This window comes from Orcinus orca, chromosome 6, assembly GCF_937001465.1.
Source record: "Orcinus orca chromosome 6, mOrcOrc1.1, whole genome shotgun sequence".
In the NCBI taxonomy this organism is placed as follows: Eukaryota; Metazoa; Chordata; class Mammalia; order Artiodactyla; family Delphinidae; genus Orcinus; species Orcinus orca.
Window position 1 is genome coordinate 115,227,816 of NC_064564.1, and position 20,290 is coordinate 115,248,105.

The 20,290-nt window shown below is 39.2% G+C and overlaps 1 protein-coding gene and 1 pseudogene across 2 annotated transcripts in view; one reads left to right on the top strand and one right to left on the bottom strand.

Moving 5' to 3' along the window:
• Positions 1-20,290, top strand: part of ABL1 (ABL proto-oncogene 1, non-receptor tyrosine kinase) — a 134,753-nt gene that overhangs the window by 57,842 nt on the left and 56,621 nt on the right. The gene's annotated exons all lie outside the window — the stretch shown is intronic.
• On the bottom strand, positions 3,034-7,512 carry LOC125964820 (S-adenosylmethionine decarboxylase proenzyme-like; annotated as a pseudogene).

The following is a 20,290-nucleotide window of genomic DNA, read 5'->3' on the forward strand; positions in this document are numbered from 1 at the left end:
GTACACAGGAAGGCTGAGGTTTGGGAGTTTATTCTCTTAAAAGTGATCCGTGTCTAATAACCCCTGGAAAATCTTCATTTACTTCCAAGGGGTACACATACTCCAGTCTGAGTCCTGATCTAGATTCTATCATGTATTAGCTGTGACCCTGGACAAATAACTTTACTCTTATGGCCTCAGTAAGAAAGTCGATCATAATGCCACCTCCCCAAAGGGTTTGATGGGATTTCAGTGGGATATTGCATATAGAGTGCTTGATACAGTAAGTAAAAAGTTATGTGTCAACCATCGTTGATATCGTGATGAGAAAATCTGTAACATAATGGTTTTTATAAGTGAAATATAGTTGAACTTTGTTAACATCAACTCCTCACAGACCTTCAGGGAAGCCTGTCAAGGAAGGAAATCTTAGTGAAGTAAATGGAGAACACTGAACAGCACCTTGACAGAGTCCTAGTCAGGCGAGGATATGTATAGAATATTAGGGCCTGGGTTGGGAGATTTTTTTTTAAGTAATTAAAAAAAAATTAAGGTATTCTTTACATGTAATAAAGTCCACCCATTTTAAGTGCACGTTTTGATGAATTTTGGTGCGTAATCATGGAACCTCTGTCACAACTGAGATTATAAAACAGTTCCCTCGTTATAACAATTTTTTCTGTGCCCCTTTCCAGTTAATTCCCTTCTCCAACCACTGATTCCAGGCAACTATCCATCTGCCTTCTGTCTCTGTAATTTTGCCTTTTCAAGAAGTTCATGTAAGTGTAATAATACAAAAACCATAGACTTTTGTACTTGATTTCTTCCACATAGCATGATTTTTTGGTATTCATTCATGTTGTTGTGTATACTGTCTCTTTTCTTTTCCTTGCTAAGTTTGTTTATCCATTTATCAGTGGATAACATATGAATTGCTTCCATTGCTGGGGCTCTTATGAATACTGCTGCTATGAACAGTCCTGTACTTGTCGTTGTGTGGACATACGCTTTTATTTTTGCTGGAGAAATACCTAGGAATGGAATTTCTGGGTCATAGGACAAGTGTAAATATGGACCTACAGATGGACTCTATTCTGATTCTGTTGATATGTGTCTGTTCTTCTACCAATGTCATACTATCCTGGTTACTGTAGCTGTATAATGTATCTTGAATTAAGGTGTCATCAGATTTTATTGTTCTTTTTCAAAATTGTTCAGCTATTCTAGGTCTTTGCCTGTCCTTATAAAGTTTAGAATTACCTTGTCAATTTCTTCAAAAAAGCCAGTGAAGATTTTGATTGAGATTGCATTGTCTATTATCCATTTGGAGGGGATTGCCGTCTTAATATTGGCTTCATGAGGAATCAGTATTCTACAATCCATGAGTATGTCTCTCAGTGTATTTAGGTATTTTATAATTTCCCTTTCCAATGTCTTAATAATTTTCAGTGTACAGGGCTTGCACATCTTTCATTAAGTATATAAATAGTATTGTTAAACGATATTGTAAATAGAATTGTTATTTAATCTTTCTAACTTTTTTTTTCGCTAGACAATGAATTAAGCAAACCTTTACTGAAGCTTAAATTGTGGTACAGAAATACATTTCAACTGATTTAAGTCCAACACCACGAAGAGAGAAATTATGGCACCAAAATTTTCCCTCCTCTGTCATACACACTAGGATTAATTTAGATTACTATTCAATCTAGTTTTCATTTTTCTAGGCTTTGTTCCATACAAATTTGTGCCGTTTTTCAACATTAAATAGAAATCTTAAATCTGTTGGGGTGGGGGGAATCAGACCTCAAGCCAATAAATGTTCATCAAATCTACTGGGACACTGTTCAAGAAGAAAATCCACTTTGAGCATTGGTCCTCATAACAGCACCAAAACATTAGGTACTGCGCGCTAATTACAGAATAGGACTGATCCATTGATCGAAAGCTTCTTCAGTGAAGCTCTGAATCAACAACATGTTTAACAGTCAAAAGTGTTCCAACCACTTGATTTCAAACCAAGTAGAATTTATGTTTAGAAACACTAAAAAAAAAAGTGTTTCATTTATAAATATGGAAGGAACAAAAACATCACTGCATCAATCCAGAAAGAATCAAAAACTGTTTGAGGACAAGAAGAAATACAAAATTGAGTCAACTTTGCTCTTTTCTCAGCTGCTTAGATGTCCATATTAGCAAATACAGCTAAAAGATGCCAACTCTTTTAAGCCTGTATTTCTAGTCATTTCCCATTGACCATTTTGGAATTTTGTATGTTATGTTTTATGGATAGCATTCTGCTTCACTGTGTAGTATGTCTGAGTAATCTGAACAGTTCTCATTCATCACTTGATGTTACTCCACGGTGAAAGAAATACCAGTAAGAGGAACCGTCAGAACACTATCACATGCATCACAAAGTCACAGAACTTTTTAAGTCACAAGATGGCAAAGACATCGATTCTGCTTTAAACCAAAGTTTATGGCATTACCATTAATAGAAATTAGTGGAAAAGGCTGCGAAAGTAAAAGTTAAGGTGCATCATCTGAGCTGACTTGATTTGTTGAATCCAATACAACCTTTATCTTAAATCTCCTTGCTAACAAATTTAGTGATAATTCCTTTATACTACTACTTAGCAAGTTAATAAAGCCATGGTACTCATGAGAGGCTAATCTCATTTAACGGGGGGCACAGAATGGCATACGGTTTCCATACAGTTCTGCCAATATTCCCTAGTATCAATCTACACCTTCTTTGCTAATCAACACCAGCTTATTCCAAAAGAGCTCATAGTAACGAAAAATGCCAAACTCCCTTGACCTTAAAAGAAAATTAAGCCCAGAGTCCATCCCCCCCACCCCGTTCCCCCTCTGGGGTATAAGGTTAGTGTAAACCCACAGTGTAACAGTGTATTGTTTTATGGCGGGGGTGTGGTTGGGAGGGAGAAACCATGGTGAGGAATGAATCAATTAAAGTCACACAAGTATAGGAAGCAGTGAGATAGTAATACACAAAATGTTTGTTTTTTTTTTTTTTGCGGTACGAGGGCCTCTCACTGTTGTGGCCTCTCCCATTGCGGAGCACAGGCTCCGGACGCGCAGGCTCAGCGGCCATGGCTCACGGGCCCAGCCGCTCCGCGGCATGTGGGATCTTCCCGGACCGGGGCACGAACCCGTGTCCCCTGCATCGGCAGGCGGACTCTCAACCACTGCCCCACCAGGAAAGCCCGTAATACACAAAATGGATAACTGCAGTTACTTTCTTAGAGGACTCGACTCGTGGAAAAAGAACTTTGATTGGTGCTGCAAAAACATCTGTATGAAGTAGAAATTGGTTTCAGTAACATTAGTAGACAGTATGTTCTAGTAAGTGGAGGTAACTGGATGCAAAATCCTGGTAGCAATTTAATAGAATAGTCCCAGATGTCTAGGCTGAGGCCAACGCCTAATGAGGATGAAAGCCTTGTCTGTGGGGAATTTTGGATGGTACCTGGAGAAATATTACACTGTACAGAAACCAAATTGAATTGTTTTCACAAGTGTAGTAAAGTTTCATATAGTAAAAGGTTTTTTCTACATGCACTTTAATTTCACAGCAAGAGTGGCATAGGATACCTAAACACAGAAGAGAGCATTCATGCAAGATATCTAACTCCTTGATATAATAATGCCTATAATTCAAAATGATTACACTATCATTACATCTAGGGCTTTCTGCAACTACAAGGTGGTGGTTATGAAAAGCATGGCCCTTGGTATCAGTATCCAAAAAGCAGCCACCACCTTCTTCTATGTGTGTTCTCTTTTTGCGTTTTTTCTTCATTTTTCTTAATCAACTCTGCTGTTGTTGCTGCTTCTTAGCAAAACTGGTAAAAAAAAAAAAAAAGCAAAATTGTAATCATTGAACATAGCGCTCTGGCAATCAAGACGTTTAAAACCTTCAATCTTCTGGGGTGAAGAAAGCACTGTGCAACATTTAGAACTCTGATTTCCAAACAGGGTGGTCACAAATTTTCCTGGCTTGAAGGCTTCCACAACTTTCCCGATCAGGTCATCATAGGAGGTCTGACTTAAGTTTGTTTCAAAGCTAACATAAGAAAATTGTGGTTCTGGAGTGATGTGAATAGTCCAATAAGTTCCGTCCGATTTCATTCCATTCATTGAATACCCACAAGGATTGAACAGTGTGGGATCAATGACAGAACCTGGTATCAGGTCACGAATTCCACTCTCACGAGTGACGTCCTTTGCAGTAACACCATCTTTCATGCAGAACTGGTCCATAACTGCTGGGTCAAGCTCACTCATCAGAATTTCCAGGGTTTGATCTGGCTGATTGATTACCCGACACTCTGGGAAATCCAAAGTATACAAGTACCAACGATCAGAATTCATGCCTCCCATACAATATGCTGCTCCATTTGGGAAAATTGCGTTAAGAAACTCTATTTCTTCCTGGAAATTCCGGTGTGGGTACCCTTGGTGAGAAGACTTCATGAAATTCTTACAAGAATAAAAGAAGCTTTGAGTCAAACCCACTGTAATCCCTAGCAAGTTTCAACAGGGGAACCAGTGCTTTCAGCAAGAGGGTAGTACCACATGTCTTCAAAATGAAACGTCTCTTGGAGACAAACATGCTACTCTCACTGAGTACATAAGCCTCCTGCTTGTCAGTTTTTGTCACACTTATGATTGAACACTGCACATCCTTCAAAAGTATGTCCCGATGGTGCGAAGATCCCCAGATCCTTGGTTTGCGCCGGGTTGCTGCCTGGAGAACCAAACCTCCAGCAGCTTCTCGGTCCCTTCGAAAAAATGTGCAACTTCCATCACCATGAGACTAGCGAACAACCAACAACCACAGAAAATCAACTAAATTAAATCTCTTCTCCCGCCGCTGCTGCCGCAGCTGCGAATTGTTCCAGCTGTGTTAACTAAAGTTCAGGTTCCATTTTTGCTATAATTTTATATTAACTTTTTTTAAAGGGTTAATAAAATTTTCCCGGCTTTTTCTTTGTGTGTGTGAGCGAAAGTTGAACGTGAGTCTGTTGGAAATAGAGGCAGATACAGCTCAGTCCCTTGTAGTCCGCTGTTTCCGCGTTAGAGAGAGTAGAGCGAGCGCTAGCTAATGTCGCCGGCCATACTGTGGAAGCCTCTAACTTTTTATTGCTAATGTATAGAAGTAAGAACGACTTTTGTATACTGAAGTTGTATCCTGCAATATGCTAAATTCACTTACCAGTTCTACTAGCTTTTGTGTGTGTTGCTTAGGGTTTTCTCCAAACACTCGGAGTTTTTTGTTGTTGTTTCTATCTTTAGATCTTTTGTCTTTAGCTGAGCTGTTTTGAGTCTGTCCCACATATGAGTATGAGTAGTTCAAGGGTCAGTGAGAGATGAGTGTACAGAGTTTGGAGATCACCCGCCTCTGTCCCTTCTAAGATTACTCTGCACTCTTCAGCATTCGTAGTTTCCTGGCTTCACTTTTCTGATTCACCAAGTCAGAAATGCTGTTTCTCTATGCATGTTCCAACCCCCTCTGTATATGACATGTCATAGTATCCAAAGACAAGAAATTGTTGATTATAGGAACTTAAAAAAAAAGGGGGGGAACTTCTTTTCAAAATGATTCTTGAGTAATGACAGAAAATTCAGATAGTTAACATAATATTTTGTTGTTAAAAAGGAAAGGAATCTTTTATCTGGCAATGGAATAACTTGGTCACTTTACAGAAAGAAAACCCAAATTCTGATTTTACTTTTTGTCTATCATTCATTTAAAATTTTGCAATAAAGATTTATAAGTCCTTTTCTTAATGAATAAATAAATTTATTAACATTGAGCCAAGATTTCCAGTATTTTTAAACACAATTCAATATTTTCTTCAAATTCACTATCTGTAGGCATTATAAATCTAGACAAACAGTTTATTTTCCTCAGACCCTTTACCTTTACTATTAATAGTTTATCATCAAATTTGTCTTCTGGTATCTTTTATCATTTATAAAACTTGGAATTAATTAATATACCTTCTTAGGTATGTGTTTATGAATAGATGACAAAATTTTTTTTTAATTTTATTTTTTATTTATTTATTTTTGGCTGCCTTGGGTCTGTTGCTGCACACAGGCTTTCTCTAGTTGAGACAAGCGGGGGCTACTCTTCATTGCAGTGTGCGGCCTTCTTATTGTGGTGGCTTCTCTTGTTGCAGAGCACAGGCTCTAAGTGCGTGGGCTTCAGTAGTTGTGGCATGTGGGCACAGTAGTTGTGGCTCCCGGGCTCTAGAGCACAGGCTCAGTAGTTGTGGCGCACAAGCTTAGTTGCTCTGCAGCATGTGGGATCTTCCTGGACCAGGGCTCAAACCCATGTCCCCTGCATTGGCAGGCGGATTCCCAACCACTGCGTCACCAGGGAAGTCCCATAGATGATAAAATTAAACCTCTTAACTAGTTGTAAAATTTAACATTATATCACATTAAATGAAACAATACATAGATTATATTGGTTTACTGTCTTAATAAACTAATAATTTTCTTAATGAAAAAACAGACAAACCACATTTATCTTATGTACCTATTCCTATTTCTCTGTAACCATTTATATTAGCCAACGTTAAAGTTAAAGTTTCTAGACACAAGAGAAAACTAGAAGACTGGAAACCAATAACTGTCTAGCAAATTTTTCTATGAGCATACATTTTATGTCACTTTAACAAATTTTAAAGTGGCAAAATAAGCATGGATATATCATTTAGAGAAATTTACATATCCAGTTAATCAATTTATAGGTAATTTTTATATAAAAATAAGGAAAAAGGGTAATTTAAAACTATACGTGGTGCCCAATGTTTAGATCTTTTCCTTTAGTTAGAAATTATCCATATATCCAAAGATTATTAATTAACTCAATTTATCATTTGTTTAAGAGATCTTTAAGTGGACTAAACATCCACTTAGACCAAATTGAAACTTAGACCAACACATCAAATCTTTATGATTTAAAGCATTATAAGAATTCATGAGATTAAGTCATTTAAAAAAGATATTTTATTATATAAGTTCTTTCAACTAAATTCAATTTTATTTTTTATAATTTTAAACAATTTGTGGAAACAGTGATAACTTACTGGATCCATAGAACTAATAAAGTTAATTTAGAAGGTTTAAACCATGAGAAAATTAACCCCAAATCTTACATTGATTTAATTATTGCATTATTTTTATATCATGATAAAATCAGGAGGCATAGTTATTTTTAAGCTAATTTTATCTCTTGTATATAGTCCAAAGAGTCATCTAATTATCAGGAATATTACATAAATATTTTAATATAAATAAACCTCCTATGGTCATATATCCAAAAAGATTTTTAAGACTCTTGGATATACTAAGCCTAGGTATAGGAAACAAAACTATTACCCAAACCCACATTTAAACTTTTGGGTTATAATTTCAGCAAGGGAAAAGTAGAAGCAAAAATAGTTTAATTTTTCTCTCTTTCTTATGGAAATTTTGGACTGTTAATCTGTACTAGTATTTCTTGAGTCTGCACATAAGGACAGAAAAACTATTTATAATTAGTTAATCTCCAGACTTTCCCAAGAAAAGAGAAAATATGGGAAAGGAAGGAAGAAAGAAGTGAGAGCAAGCTGACTGCAGATAGATACGAGTGGCTGATTATCTTCTCTGTGTAAGGAGAGGAGAAGACTTAGACAAGGCAAAACCCATTTTGACAGACGCACTCAAAACTGCCAGAGCTAGGGCTTCCCTGGTGGCGCAGTGGTTGAGAGTCCGCCTGCCAATGCAGGGGATGCAGGTTCGTGCCCTGGTCCAGGAAGATCCCACATCCCACATGCCGCGGAGCGGCTAGGCCCGTGAGCCATGGCCAAAAAAAAAAAACTACCAGAGCTAAAGTCAGTACAGCTCATTTAAATAGTAATTCAGATTCTTGGCATCCTATTAAGTCATGTCCTTTAAAAGCTGGCACTTAGTAAGTATGGGAGAAAAGAGGAGGTCTCCCAATTTAAAAAGGTGGTCTGTCTTTTAGATGGGCAAGACAGAGACTCTCCTCATGAGGTTTCTTCCCTTTTTGTTCTGTGTTTAATGTGTCTCTTAAATGAAAAACCTTATTCATAACAAAATTTTCAAAATGGCAACTGCAATTTCAGATTGGTAAAATTACACCAGTTAGAGAGAGATACATATGCGTTCAAATATGAAGAGAGCAGGTATTTGGCCCAAAGGGCCAGGAAAAGAAGACCTCACAAGAATGGTGTCAGTAGGAATGGTGCTTATGCAATCTTGAGAAAGAAGACTAGAGCTAGAGGTATCACACTCCCTGACTTCAGACTATACTACAAAGCTGCAATAATCAAAACAGTATGGTAGTGACACAAAAACAGACTTATAGATCAGTAGAACAGAATAGAGAGCCCAGAAATAAACCCATGCACTTAAATGGTCAACTGATCTATATCAAAGGAGGCAAAAATATATAATGGGGGAAAAGACAGTCTCTTCAATAAGTGGTGCTGGGAAAACTGGACAGCTACATATGAAGGAATAAAGTTAGAACATTTTCTTACACCATATACAAAAACTCAGATTAAAAGTAAGACCAGGGCTTCCCTGGTGGCGCAGTGGTTGAGAGTCCGCCTGCCGATGCAGGGGACACGGGTTCGTGCCCCGCTCCGGGAAGATCCCACATGCCGCGGAGCGGCTGGGCCCGTGAGCCATGGCCGCTGAGCCTGCGCTTCCGGAGCCTGTGCTCCGCAACGGGAGGGGCCACAACAGTGAGAGGCCCGCGTACCGCAAAAAAAAAAAAAAAAGTAAGACCAGAAACCATAAAACTCCTAGAAGAAAGCATAGAACACTGACAGAAATTGTAACAATATATTTTTTATCTGTCCTAAGGCAAAGGAAGCAAAAGCAAACATAAATAAATGGGGCCTGATTAAACTTAAAAGCTTTTGCACAGCAAAGGAAACCATCGACAATATGAAAGGACAGCCTACAGAATGGGAAAAAATATCTGCAAATGATATGACTGATAAGGGGTTATTATCCAAAATATATAAATAGCTCATACAACTCATTATCAAAAACATAAACAACCCAATTAAAATGGGCAGAAGACCTGAACAGACATTTTTCCAAAGAAGACACAGAGATAACCAACAGACACATGAAAAGATGTTTAACATCACTAATCATCAGAGAAAGGCAAATCAAAACCACAGTGAGATATCACCTCACACCTGTCAGAATGGCTATCATCAAAAAAGACCACAAATAACAATTGTTGGCAAGGATGTAGAGAAAAGGGAACTCTTGTACACTGCCGGTGGGAATGTAAATTGGTGCAGCCCCTATGGAAAACAATATGGAGGTTCCTCAAAAAACTGAAAAAGAATTACCATATGATCCAGCAATTCCACTCCTGGATATATATCCAAAGAAAACAAAAGCACTAACTAGAAAAGATACACACACCCCAATGTTCAAAACAGCATTATTTACAATAGCCAAGATATGGAAGCAACCTAAGTGTCCATCAACAGACAAATGGATAAAGAAGATGTGGGGTGTATGTGTGTGTATATGTGTATAATGGAATACTGCTCAGCCATAAGAAAGAATGAAATTTTGCCATTTGCAGTGACATGGATGGACCTGGAGGGTATTATACTTAGTGAAATGTCAGACTGAGGAAGATAGATACTGTATGTTGTCACTTATATGTGGTATCTAAGAAATAAAACGAATTAATATAACAACTGAAACAGACTTACAGATATAGAGAACAAACCAGTAGTTATCAGTGGGGAGAGGGAAGGCAGAGGGGATTAAGAGGTACAAACTACTATGTATAAAATAAATAAGCTACAAGGATATATTTTACAGCACAGGGAATATAGCCAATATTTTATAATAGCTTTAAATGGAGTATAAGCTATAAAAAAATTTTGAAACACTGTGTTATACACCTGAAACTAATATAATATGATAAATCACTATACCTCAATTTAAAAAAAAAAGAGAGAGACTGGTGCTTATGCAAACCTCATATCTCCAGAATCTGGTCAAAGGCCAGGGAGTCACCAAGTGGAGTTCCAATGAACCCCCCAACAACTGACGTCTATCACTACCCTTAGAAAACAGGGCTTGTGGAAATTCACTTTAACACCATTTGCTTAACGGTGGAATTAGGTTCTTAATTCAGCCAACCCAAGCAATCAATAATGAGCGACTGTATACAGGACTTGGCTGTAGGTATATACAAAGATGGATCAGACATAAGACATAGTTTCAGCTGCCTAGGGAGCTCACAGTCTAGCTCTTCTTTTGAGCAAAATATTGCTTAAGTTGTTGCCTTAATGGTAGGATAAATCTGCCTTGGAATTGATCCAAGGTGATTTAATTACTGTGAAATAGTTAACACCAATAAGACTTAAATTCCAGAGAACCCCCCTACTGGATTCCAGCATGCTGCAAGATATTAGGATTCCTGTTCTTACGTTGGTAAGCCAGGCCAGCCCTATTTTCTGTGATGACTTTTTTTTAAAATAAAATAATGCATTCACTAGTTTAAAAATTAATATATAAAAATGTAGATTGAGGGCTTCCCTGGTGGCGCAGTGGTTGAGAGTCCGCCTGCCGATGCAGGGGACATGGGTTCGTGCCCCGGTCTGGGAAGATCCCACATGCCGTGGAGCGGCTAGGCCCATGAGCCATGGCCGCTGAGCCTGCGCGTCCGGAGCCTGTGCTCTGCAACGCGAGAGGCCACAACAGTGAGAGGCCTGCATACCGCAAAAAAAAAAAAAAAAAAGTGTAGATTGAGAAGTCTTACTCTGACCCTTGTGCGTATCTACTTTGTTATTGCATTCTCATTTCTCCCATGAATAAACACTATAATCAGTTTCTTAGATGTCTTTCCATTGTTTCTTTGTGCAAATACAAGCAAAAATGAATTCATATACTTTTAAATCCCATTCTTACACAGAAGCTAGAATACCAGTTCAAAGGTGGTCAGGCAGGAGGAATTCTGTCTTACTTGGGAGAGGATCAGCGTTTTTTTTTTTTTCTAGTCAGGCCTTCAACTGATTGGATGAAATCCACCCACATTAAGGAGGGCAGTCTCATCCAAAAACACCCTCGTGGAAACAACCAGAATAATGTTTGACCAAATATCTGGATACTCTGTGACCCAGTTAAGCTGACGGATAAAATTAACCATCATGGGCTTCCCTGGTGGCGCAGTGGTTGAAAGTCCGCCTGCCGATGCAGGGGACACGAGTTCGTGCCCCGGTCTGGGAAGATCCCACATGCCGCGGAGTGGCTGGGCCCGGGAGCCATGGCCGCTGAGCCTGCGCGTCTGGAGCCCTGGAGCCTGTGCTCCGAAACGGGAGAGGCCACAACAGTGAGAGGCCCGTGTACAGCAAAAATAAAATAAAATAAAATTAACCATCACAAGGGTCCTGCCCCAATTAATGGAAGAATTAATGCTACTCTGGTCTTGCCTAACAACGTTTAAGAGCAAAACCCAAAAGGATCAAATTGTTTCCGGACTGTATCTCACAACAAAGCTAAAGAATATTTTTAGCAATGCAAAAATATCTAGGACCCAACATGGTAAAATACACAATGTCTGCATCCAGTCAAAAATTACTAGGTATGTAAGGAAGTAGGAAATATTCCAGTAACTGACCAGAAATGACACAGATGGTAGAATTAGTAAATATGGACATTAAAATAATTATTATAATTGTATTCCATATGTTTAAGAAGCTAGAGGAAAGTTTGTGTTAATTAGAGACATGGAAGATAAACTTCTAGAGATGAAAACTACAATTGCTGAGATGAATACATTGAATGAAATCGATGTCAGAATAAACAGTGTAGAAATAAAGATTAGTGATTTTGAAAACAATGTAAACTGTCCAAAATGAAACACAGAAAGAAAAAAATCTGAAAAAAATTAATGAACAAAGCATCAGTGAAGTGCGGGGCCAATTATATGTGTAATTGGAGTGTCTGAAGGAGGAAGGAAGTGTGAGGGATAGAAGAAATAACAGAAGAAAAAAATGACTGAAAAAAAACCCTCCAAATGTAATGAAAGTAATAAACCCATAAATCCAAGAATCTCAAGGAGCTCCAAGCACAAGAAACATGAAGAAAACTGGTATCAAGGCACATTATACTCAAATTGCATAAAACTAGTGATAGAGAAGAATGTTAAAAGCAGCCAGAGAAAATGAAGGTTAGGATGACAGCAGATTCCTCTGTGAAAACAGTGTAAGGCAGGCAACAGTGGAGCGACATCTTTAAACTAACAAAAGAAAAACGTCGTCAACCTAGAATTATTTTCTTGGTGAAAATATCTTTCACAAACAAAGGCAATATAAAGTCTTCTTCAGACATCAAAAACTGAAAGCATTCATTACCATCAGGCTTGCACTAAAAAAAATGTAAAAGAATGTCCTTGAAGCAGAAGAAAAATGATACCTGGTGGAAACCAGAGCTACAAAAAGAAAGGGATACACTGGAGAAGGGTAACTACCTTGTAAATATATCATTTTTTTCTCATTATTTATTTTTTTAAATAATTAATTTATTTATTTATTTTGGGCTGTGTTGGGTCTTCGTTGCTGCACGCGGGCTTTCTCTGGTTGCGGAGAGCAGGGGCTACTCTTCGTTGCAGTGCGTGGGCTTCTCATTGCGGTGGCTTCTCTTGTTGTGGAGCACGGGCTCTAGGCATGCAGGCTTCAGTAGTTGTGGCACACGGTTTCAGTAGTTGTGGCTCACGGGCTCTAGAGCGCAGGCTCAGTAGTTGTGGTGCACGGTCTTAGTTGCTCCGCAGCATGTGGGATCTTCCCAGCCCAGGGTTCGAACCCGTGTCCCCTGCATTGGCAGGCAGATTCTTAACCACTGTGCCACCAGGGAAGCCCTTTTCTCATTATTTAAATCTCTTTAAAAGATATGTCTTTTAAACAAAAGCAGAAATAACACACTGGTGTTTACAGCTTATGTAGAAGTAAAGTTTATGACAGCAGTAGCACAAATGGGAGTGGGAAAATGGAATTATACTGTTGTAAGATTCTTATACTATATGTGAAGTAATATATCATTTGCAAGTAGATTGTGATAAGTTAAAGATGTATATGATAAACTCTAAAGCAGCAGAGTTATAGCTAATAAGCCAACAGAGATAAATTATAATAATGAAGATATTTAATTAATACAAAAAACGGCAGACAGAAAAACTTGGAAAAGTGAACAAAGAACAGATTACATAGCAGTACATCTGAAACTTATTTTTTAAAAAAGAACAGATTGGATATATATAAAATAGCAAGATGGTAGATTACATTCCATATTGATATTATATTAAATATAAAAGTCTAAATGTCCCAATAAAAAACAGAGACTGTCAGATTGGATAAAAAAGTAAGACCCATTTATATGTTACCTACAATGAACCCACTTTTAATATAAAGATACAAATAGATTAAAAGCAAAAGGGTGGAAAAAGTTGTACCAGGTCAACATTAATCAAAAGATTAACTTGATGTCTATATCAGAAAAAGTAGATTTCAAAACAGAGCATATTACCAAGGATAAAGAGAGTCATTTCGTAATGGTAAAGAGGTCAATCCAATAAGAACATATAATCCTAAGTGTTTATATATGTATTAGAGATTCAAAATACATGAATCAAAAACTGATAGAACTGCAAGGAGAAATCCACAATTATATTTGGAGATTTTAACACCTCTCACTCAATTGATAGAACACATAGACAGACAATCAATAAGGATATGGGAGATTTGAACAATATAATCAACTGTCTTGGCTTAATTAACATTTATAGAACACTCTACCCCTCCACCCCAAACAGTAGAATACACATTCTTTACAAGTGCACATGAAACTGTTAACAAGATAAATCATTTTCTGGGCCATTAAAAAAGTCTCAATGAATGTAAGCTGATTCAAGCCATAGAAAGTATGATCTCTGACCACAGGGGAATTAAATAAGGAATCAGTAACAGAAAGATATCTGGAAGAGCTTTCAATTATTTGGAAACGAAATAACACACTTTTAAATAAACCATGAGTCAAAGAAAAAAAAATCAAAAGTGAAATTAGTAAGTATTTGGAACTGAATGAAGGTGAAAATGCAACATAAAATTTTGGGGATAGGGCTAAAGGGAAATTTATTTAACGCTAAAACGCTGTATTAGAAAAGAAAAAAAACTTCAAATAACTGACCTTGGGATCCCATCTTAAGAAACTAGAAAAATGAAAGCTAGTGAAACCCAAATTAAGCAGAAAAGAAGATCAATGTGGAAATCAGTGAAATGGAAAACAGAAAAACCATGAAGAAATCTATGAAACCAAAAGCCAGTTCTCTGAAAAGAGCAATAAAATTGATAAACCTCTGGCCAGACCAATCAGGAAAAAAGAGAAGACAAAAATTTTAATAAGTAAACCAAATAGCAACCTAGAAAAAAACAGACAAGTTCTTTGAAACACACAAACTGCCAAAACTCACTCAAGAAGAAACAACCACAATAGGCCCAAATCTATTAAAGAAACTGAGTTTGTAGTGTAGTTAAAAACCTTCCCACAAAGAAAATGCCAGGGCCTGATGGTTTTACTGGTGAATACTACCAAACATTTAAGAAAGAAATATTACAAATTCTATACTGCCTTTCCAGAAATGAGAAAAAGAGGGAACAAACACTTCCCAGCTCATTCTTCCAGGTAAGCTGATGTACTGCGCAGATGTTCCCTCTTAGTCTCTTCTCCCCGTGCGGCCAGAGTAATCCTTTTAAATCTAATCAAATCCCAGTCTCTCCTCTGCCCCAAACCTCCAGTGCCTTCCCAGCTCCTTCAGAGTAAAAGCCAGAGCCCTGGCAATCACGTCAGGCAGACAAGATCTCCCCACCTCCCTGCAGCTTCTGACTAATGTCCTTTTACTCTCCCTCTTACCTACTCTGTTCCATTCACATTGACCTCTTTGCTCTTCCTTGGACCTCCCCCAGTCATCCTCCCTGCCCCACTGACTTTGCAATTGCTGTTCCCTATGCTAGGAAAGTGCTTCCCCCATAGTTCACGCTACCTCCTTTGGGTCTTTGCTCAATTGTCATCTTCAGTGATGGTGTTCCTGACCACTTTATTTAAAATTATAATCTCAGTCCCCACTCTTCAACCTCAGCAACTCCATCCCTCTTACCTGCTTTTTCTCCCTAGTGGTTTTTACCCTCTTATGTATTCTTTAATTTATTTTGTTGTCTGTCTCCCCTACCCCCAATGGAAAGTGAACTATCGAGGGGGCAGGGATTTTTTTCCCCATATTCTACCTGTTGTAACCCTAGAGCGTAGGACAGTACCTAGCTCTTAGTATGTACTCTGTAAACATTTGCAGAATATTTCTCTCTTAATGGTGCTCTCTTTGCTTTGTTCTCAAAAAAAAGAAAAAAAGAAAACCACCTCCCTGTCTAAAGTGATATATTCTCAGATTGTCCCATAGTTTGATGACCAGGAATTTTTTAACCCATGGATTTACAAGAGGTGTTCCTCTCCTTTGTGGGGAAGGAGAGGGATAATTACGAAAGCAACATGAGGAAAGGAGAACTGTCAGAGGAGTTCTTAGGCAGATCAGTTCTAGAAAGGTTGATGTATGAGACTGAGGCTTTGAAAGTTGATTCCTGTTTAAATAAGTACTTGCATACTTCTTGGAAAGCTTACGTGAACCCCCATCCAGGCATCGGTGTACCCCATGTTGAAGGCTAAGACCAAAGTTTATTTAACTTAATGATAGATCCTTGCTATTTAAACAATCTACAGTGAATATATGTGTATTCATATTCACTTGTATGTGTATGTGTAGGCAAGTCTGTAAATTCCCAGAAATAGAATTGCTGGGTCAAAGGGTAAATAGATGTGAGGTTCTGAGAGAGATTGAATATTGCCACATTTCACTTATGGGGCTTTTTGAGAACCAGGAATCAGATATGCAAATCCTAGGCAGAGTCAAGAGCTAGCAACTATAGGACAAAGTTAAAGGCAATTTTGTCACCTTAAATAGTGGAAAGGTGCAGAATTAATTAAATGCTGCTTTCAGTCCTTAGGAGACCATGTACAAACCTGATAAGCCCCCACCCCTTGTCTTTGTACAACTCACTGGCAGGAAGTTGAACACCCGGGGCTCTGGACACTGTTTTTCATAAAGCTTTCTGGCTCACTTGCTCTGGAAATGTTGAGACAGGAATCAGTTGCAGCCAGCCAGGGCTGACTGTCCATGTTCTTGATGTGGTTTGCTGGAGACCTGCCCCTCATCCTCCTGTGGCCCAAAGGCTCCTAAATCCATGTGTGAGGATTGGTTGGTTGTGGGCACAGTCTAGATAAGGGAAGCCAGTTTTTTGGTACAAGTGCTGGCATTTGTAAGTTAGCAAACTTACTCTTTCTAGTCAGGAAAATGTCATTTTTATTTTATTTTATTTTATCTTTTTGGCGGTACGTGGGCCTCTCACTGTTGTGGCCTCTCCCGTTGTGGAGCACAGTCTCCGGACGCGCAGGCTTAGCGGCCGTGGCTCACGGGCCCAGCCGCTCCACGGCATGTGGGATCTTCCCGGACCGGGGACTGAACCCGTGTCCCCTGCATCGGCAGGCAGACTCTCAACCACTGCGCCACCAGGGAAGCCCGAAAATGTCATTTTTTAAAAGCCCTTGACAAGGAGAAAGAAAAATTTACCTTAGACCTTGAATCAGCTCACAGACTGAGAGCCTAGACGGATGGTAACAGGCATTTAGCTCAGCCTCCATTTTGCAGGTGAATGAGGCTCGGAGTGGGGGAAGTGCCTCCCCGAGCCTCCCACTGGAACCCAGGGCCCTGCTCTCTTGCAGGGCTTCTGTCTACCACCCACAGCTGCCTCTCCTCCACGGTCACCAGTGCTTTCCTATCCAGGTACAGGGAGGTTTGCATTAGAGAAAGACAACCCTTTAGCATGGATTTCTACCACCTGGCATGACAATGGGTAAAGCTACTTATCGGTGCTGTTTGTACTTCTTATATATATTCCACTTGGGGTCTTGTAGAGCAGAAGGAGCAAAGGGAAGGAAACCAAATTGTACAGACTGTACTCACTGTAGGACCACTAGTATCGGTCTCACCAGCCGAATCCAGTCCCGCAATGGAGTGCCCTCTCACAGCCCCAGAGGGGCCCATTCACAGGGAAGCACCAAGCAGGGGCTCTGGCGGTGAGTGGGCTCCCCTGAGGCATGGGACATCTGAAGAAGGAAAACAGTGTGTTTATTGAGGTATCATTTACATATGGTAAGGTTTGCCCCTTTCAGAGTATGAGTTTTGACAGTGCTTACAGTCATGTAACTACCACCACCCTTGAAATCTAGAACTGTCCCATCACTCCCAGCCCCTCCCCCGCCAGCCCTAATTCCTTTGGTCGCCAATGCATCCTCCCAGCCCCTGTGACCACTTTTCAGTTTTCTGTCCTTAGGATTTTGTCTGTTACAGAATATCATAAATAGAATTGTAAAGTGTATAACCTTTTGAGTCAGGATGCATTTAAGATTCATCCGTGTTGTTGCATGTAGTCAACGTGGTTCATTCCTTTTCATTGCTGAGTAGCGTTCTGTTGTATGAAGATACCCCAGTGTGTTTAGCCATTCAGCTGTTGAAGGACATTTGAGTTGTTTCCAGTTTTTGATGATTATGAATAAAGCCACTGTAAATTCACATATAGGTTTTTGTGTAGACATTAATTTTCATTTCTCTTGATTAAATAATTAGGAATGGAATTGCTAGGCCATATGTTAAGTGTATGCTTAACTTATGAGAAACTGCCCAGCTGTTTTCCAAAGTGAATGTATTATTTTGCATTCCCACCAGCAGTTCCTACCAGTTTGCATTCATGCCAGTTGCTCCACATTTTTACCAGCACTTGATATTTTCTCCCAGTCTTTGACTTGTTCTTTTCGTTCTCTTAACAGTGTCTTTAGAAGAGCATAAATTTTGGGAATTCCCTGGCGGTCCAGTGGGGAGGACTCCACGCTTTCACTGCCATGGGCCCAGGTTCAGTCCCTGGTTGGGGGGAACTAAGATCCTGCAAGCCTCATGGCACGGCCAAAAAAAAAAAGAATGGCATAAATTTTCAGTTTTGATGGAAGTCCAATATAGGAGTTATTTCTCTTAAGGTTCATACTCGGTATTGTACCTAAGAAATTTTGCCTAACACAAGATCACAAAGATATTCTTCTAGAAGCTTTATTTAACATTTAGATCTATAATCCATTTTGCATTAAATCTTATATGTGGCGCATACTGACCAAGTGTCATCACTTTGTATATGGATGCATGATACTCCAGGACCATTGGTTCAAAAAACTATCCTTTCTCCATTGAATTGTCTTTGCACCTTTGTGGAGAATCAATTCAGCACATATGAGTGGGCGACTTGTATGCTTTTAACTGATTTCTAAATTCTAAAAGGAGAATGGTAAAAGGAAGAATCTTCCAGTCTTTCTATACTACTGATTTCTCCACTAGGAAGCCTCTCCTAACATCTGTAGGCAGAATTGTCCACTTCTTCTGGGCCCCTTTTTATTATTATTTATTTATTTACTTATTTATTTGGCTGCACAGCACAGTTTGCGGGATCTTACTTCCCCGACCAGGGATTGAACCTGTTCCCTCGGCAGTGAAAGTGCAGAGTCCTAACCACTGGACTGCCAGGGCATTCCCTGGGCTCCTATAGCTATGATGCATACACTTATTATGGAATTTTTCTCACCCTTATGATTCCTTGTTTCAGGGTCTGCTCCTCTCTCCTTCCCACCTCTCTCTCAAGACCAAGCATCCTTGGAGGCCCAGAAGTGTGTCTTCTTCCTTTTTATCATCTTCATCACCACTGGCTCTATAATGTTTGTTGAATGAATGGCCCATTCTCAAATCTCTGACAAGTCACATCTTTGATTGACAAGTGATGACAAGTCAAGAGCTTTATGAGAGCTATACCAGTCAGATGAGGACCAAGAAGTGAAGATAAAGACCCAGTTCTCTTTAAAGCAGGAGCTGTTTCTTATTCTACTTTGGTGTGACCTCTGTTTTGCCAGGGACGCGTAGGGTGGGTCTGTCATACCAGGCACATTTGGGTTATTGGTGGAATCTCAGCTTCAGAGCATGCCTGGCTTCTTGAGTCCCTCTTCCTTTGGGATTCTTTCATGCTGGGCTTCAGTCACTGTGGCTTTGTTGGCAATACAACTCCCTTCCCTTGAGTTGTTTTGGAGATCGGACAAGAAAAAGTAAGGGAAAACGCTGGGCAGTATTGAGAATTATTGACTGATTAACCTTTGAAATTCATTTGTTTATCAGAACCCTAAGACTCATGAAATGTTGATTGTTAATTCCAGTATTTCATTGGTTGCTTCTCCTTCCCCTAGTACTTTGGAAACATAATATTTACCACCTAGAAATTTTCCTACCTAGAAATTTTCCTACAATAGATCTTAAATATTCTTCTTAACGTTTTGATCTCAACTAATTTACTCTGATTCTTGGTTTCTGTGAGAAGTTTAACAGTTTGGACTGTTTGTCCAGAAGATGGGTGGTGCCAGGGTGTATATTTGGGAACTCTTAAAGTTGCAGCCCTTCAGGCCTCTGTGAAGGCTGCAGACTGGAGAGCTGCAGTTACTTGTGAGAGTATCCAGGTGCTTCCTATGAGTGGGAGATGTGTTCCTGTGCCTTTCAGCCTTTGATGTGCCAGGCTGCCAGTGTTCTCAGATGTCTCTATTTTAATCAACCTGAGCTACATCTCCCACTCCCACCCAGGTCTTGATTATCTTAGTTGTATATACAGTCCTCCCCCTCACATACACTCCTTAGCCAGGAGTATGCTGGGAGTCAGTAGAGGTGTCAGGGCTGGGTGGAACTGGTGCATGTTTCCTCTCCGGGAATGTGGCTCTTATTAGAAGCATCTCTAAATAAGATGCCACGTACCTGCAACACATAGAGTATGGTCTTTTTAGGTTCACAGCATGGAACTGAGCAGCCAAATGTATTGCATTTCTAATCCTCTGTCTCATCCTTTCTATGACATCCAATCAGGAAATGGGGTCAAACTCTTAGAACACATTGCTTTCTCCCTTTTTTAATTAACATTTTTTGAGGTAAGATTTACATGCCATAAAATTTACCATTTTAGTGTACAATTCAGTGATTTCTAGTAAATTTATATAGTGTGCAGCCATTACCACAGTCCAGTTTTAGAACATTTCCATCATCCCAAAA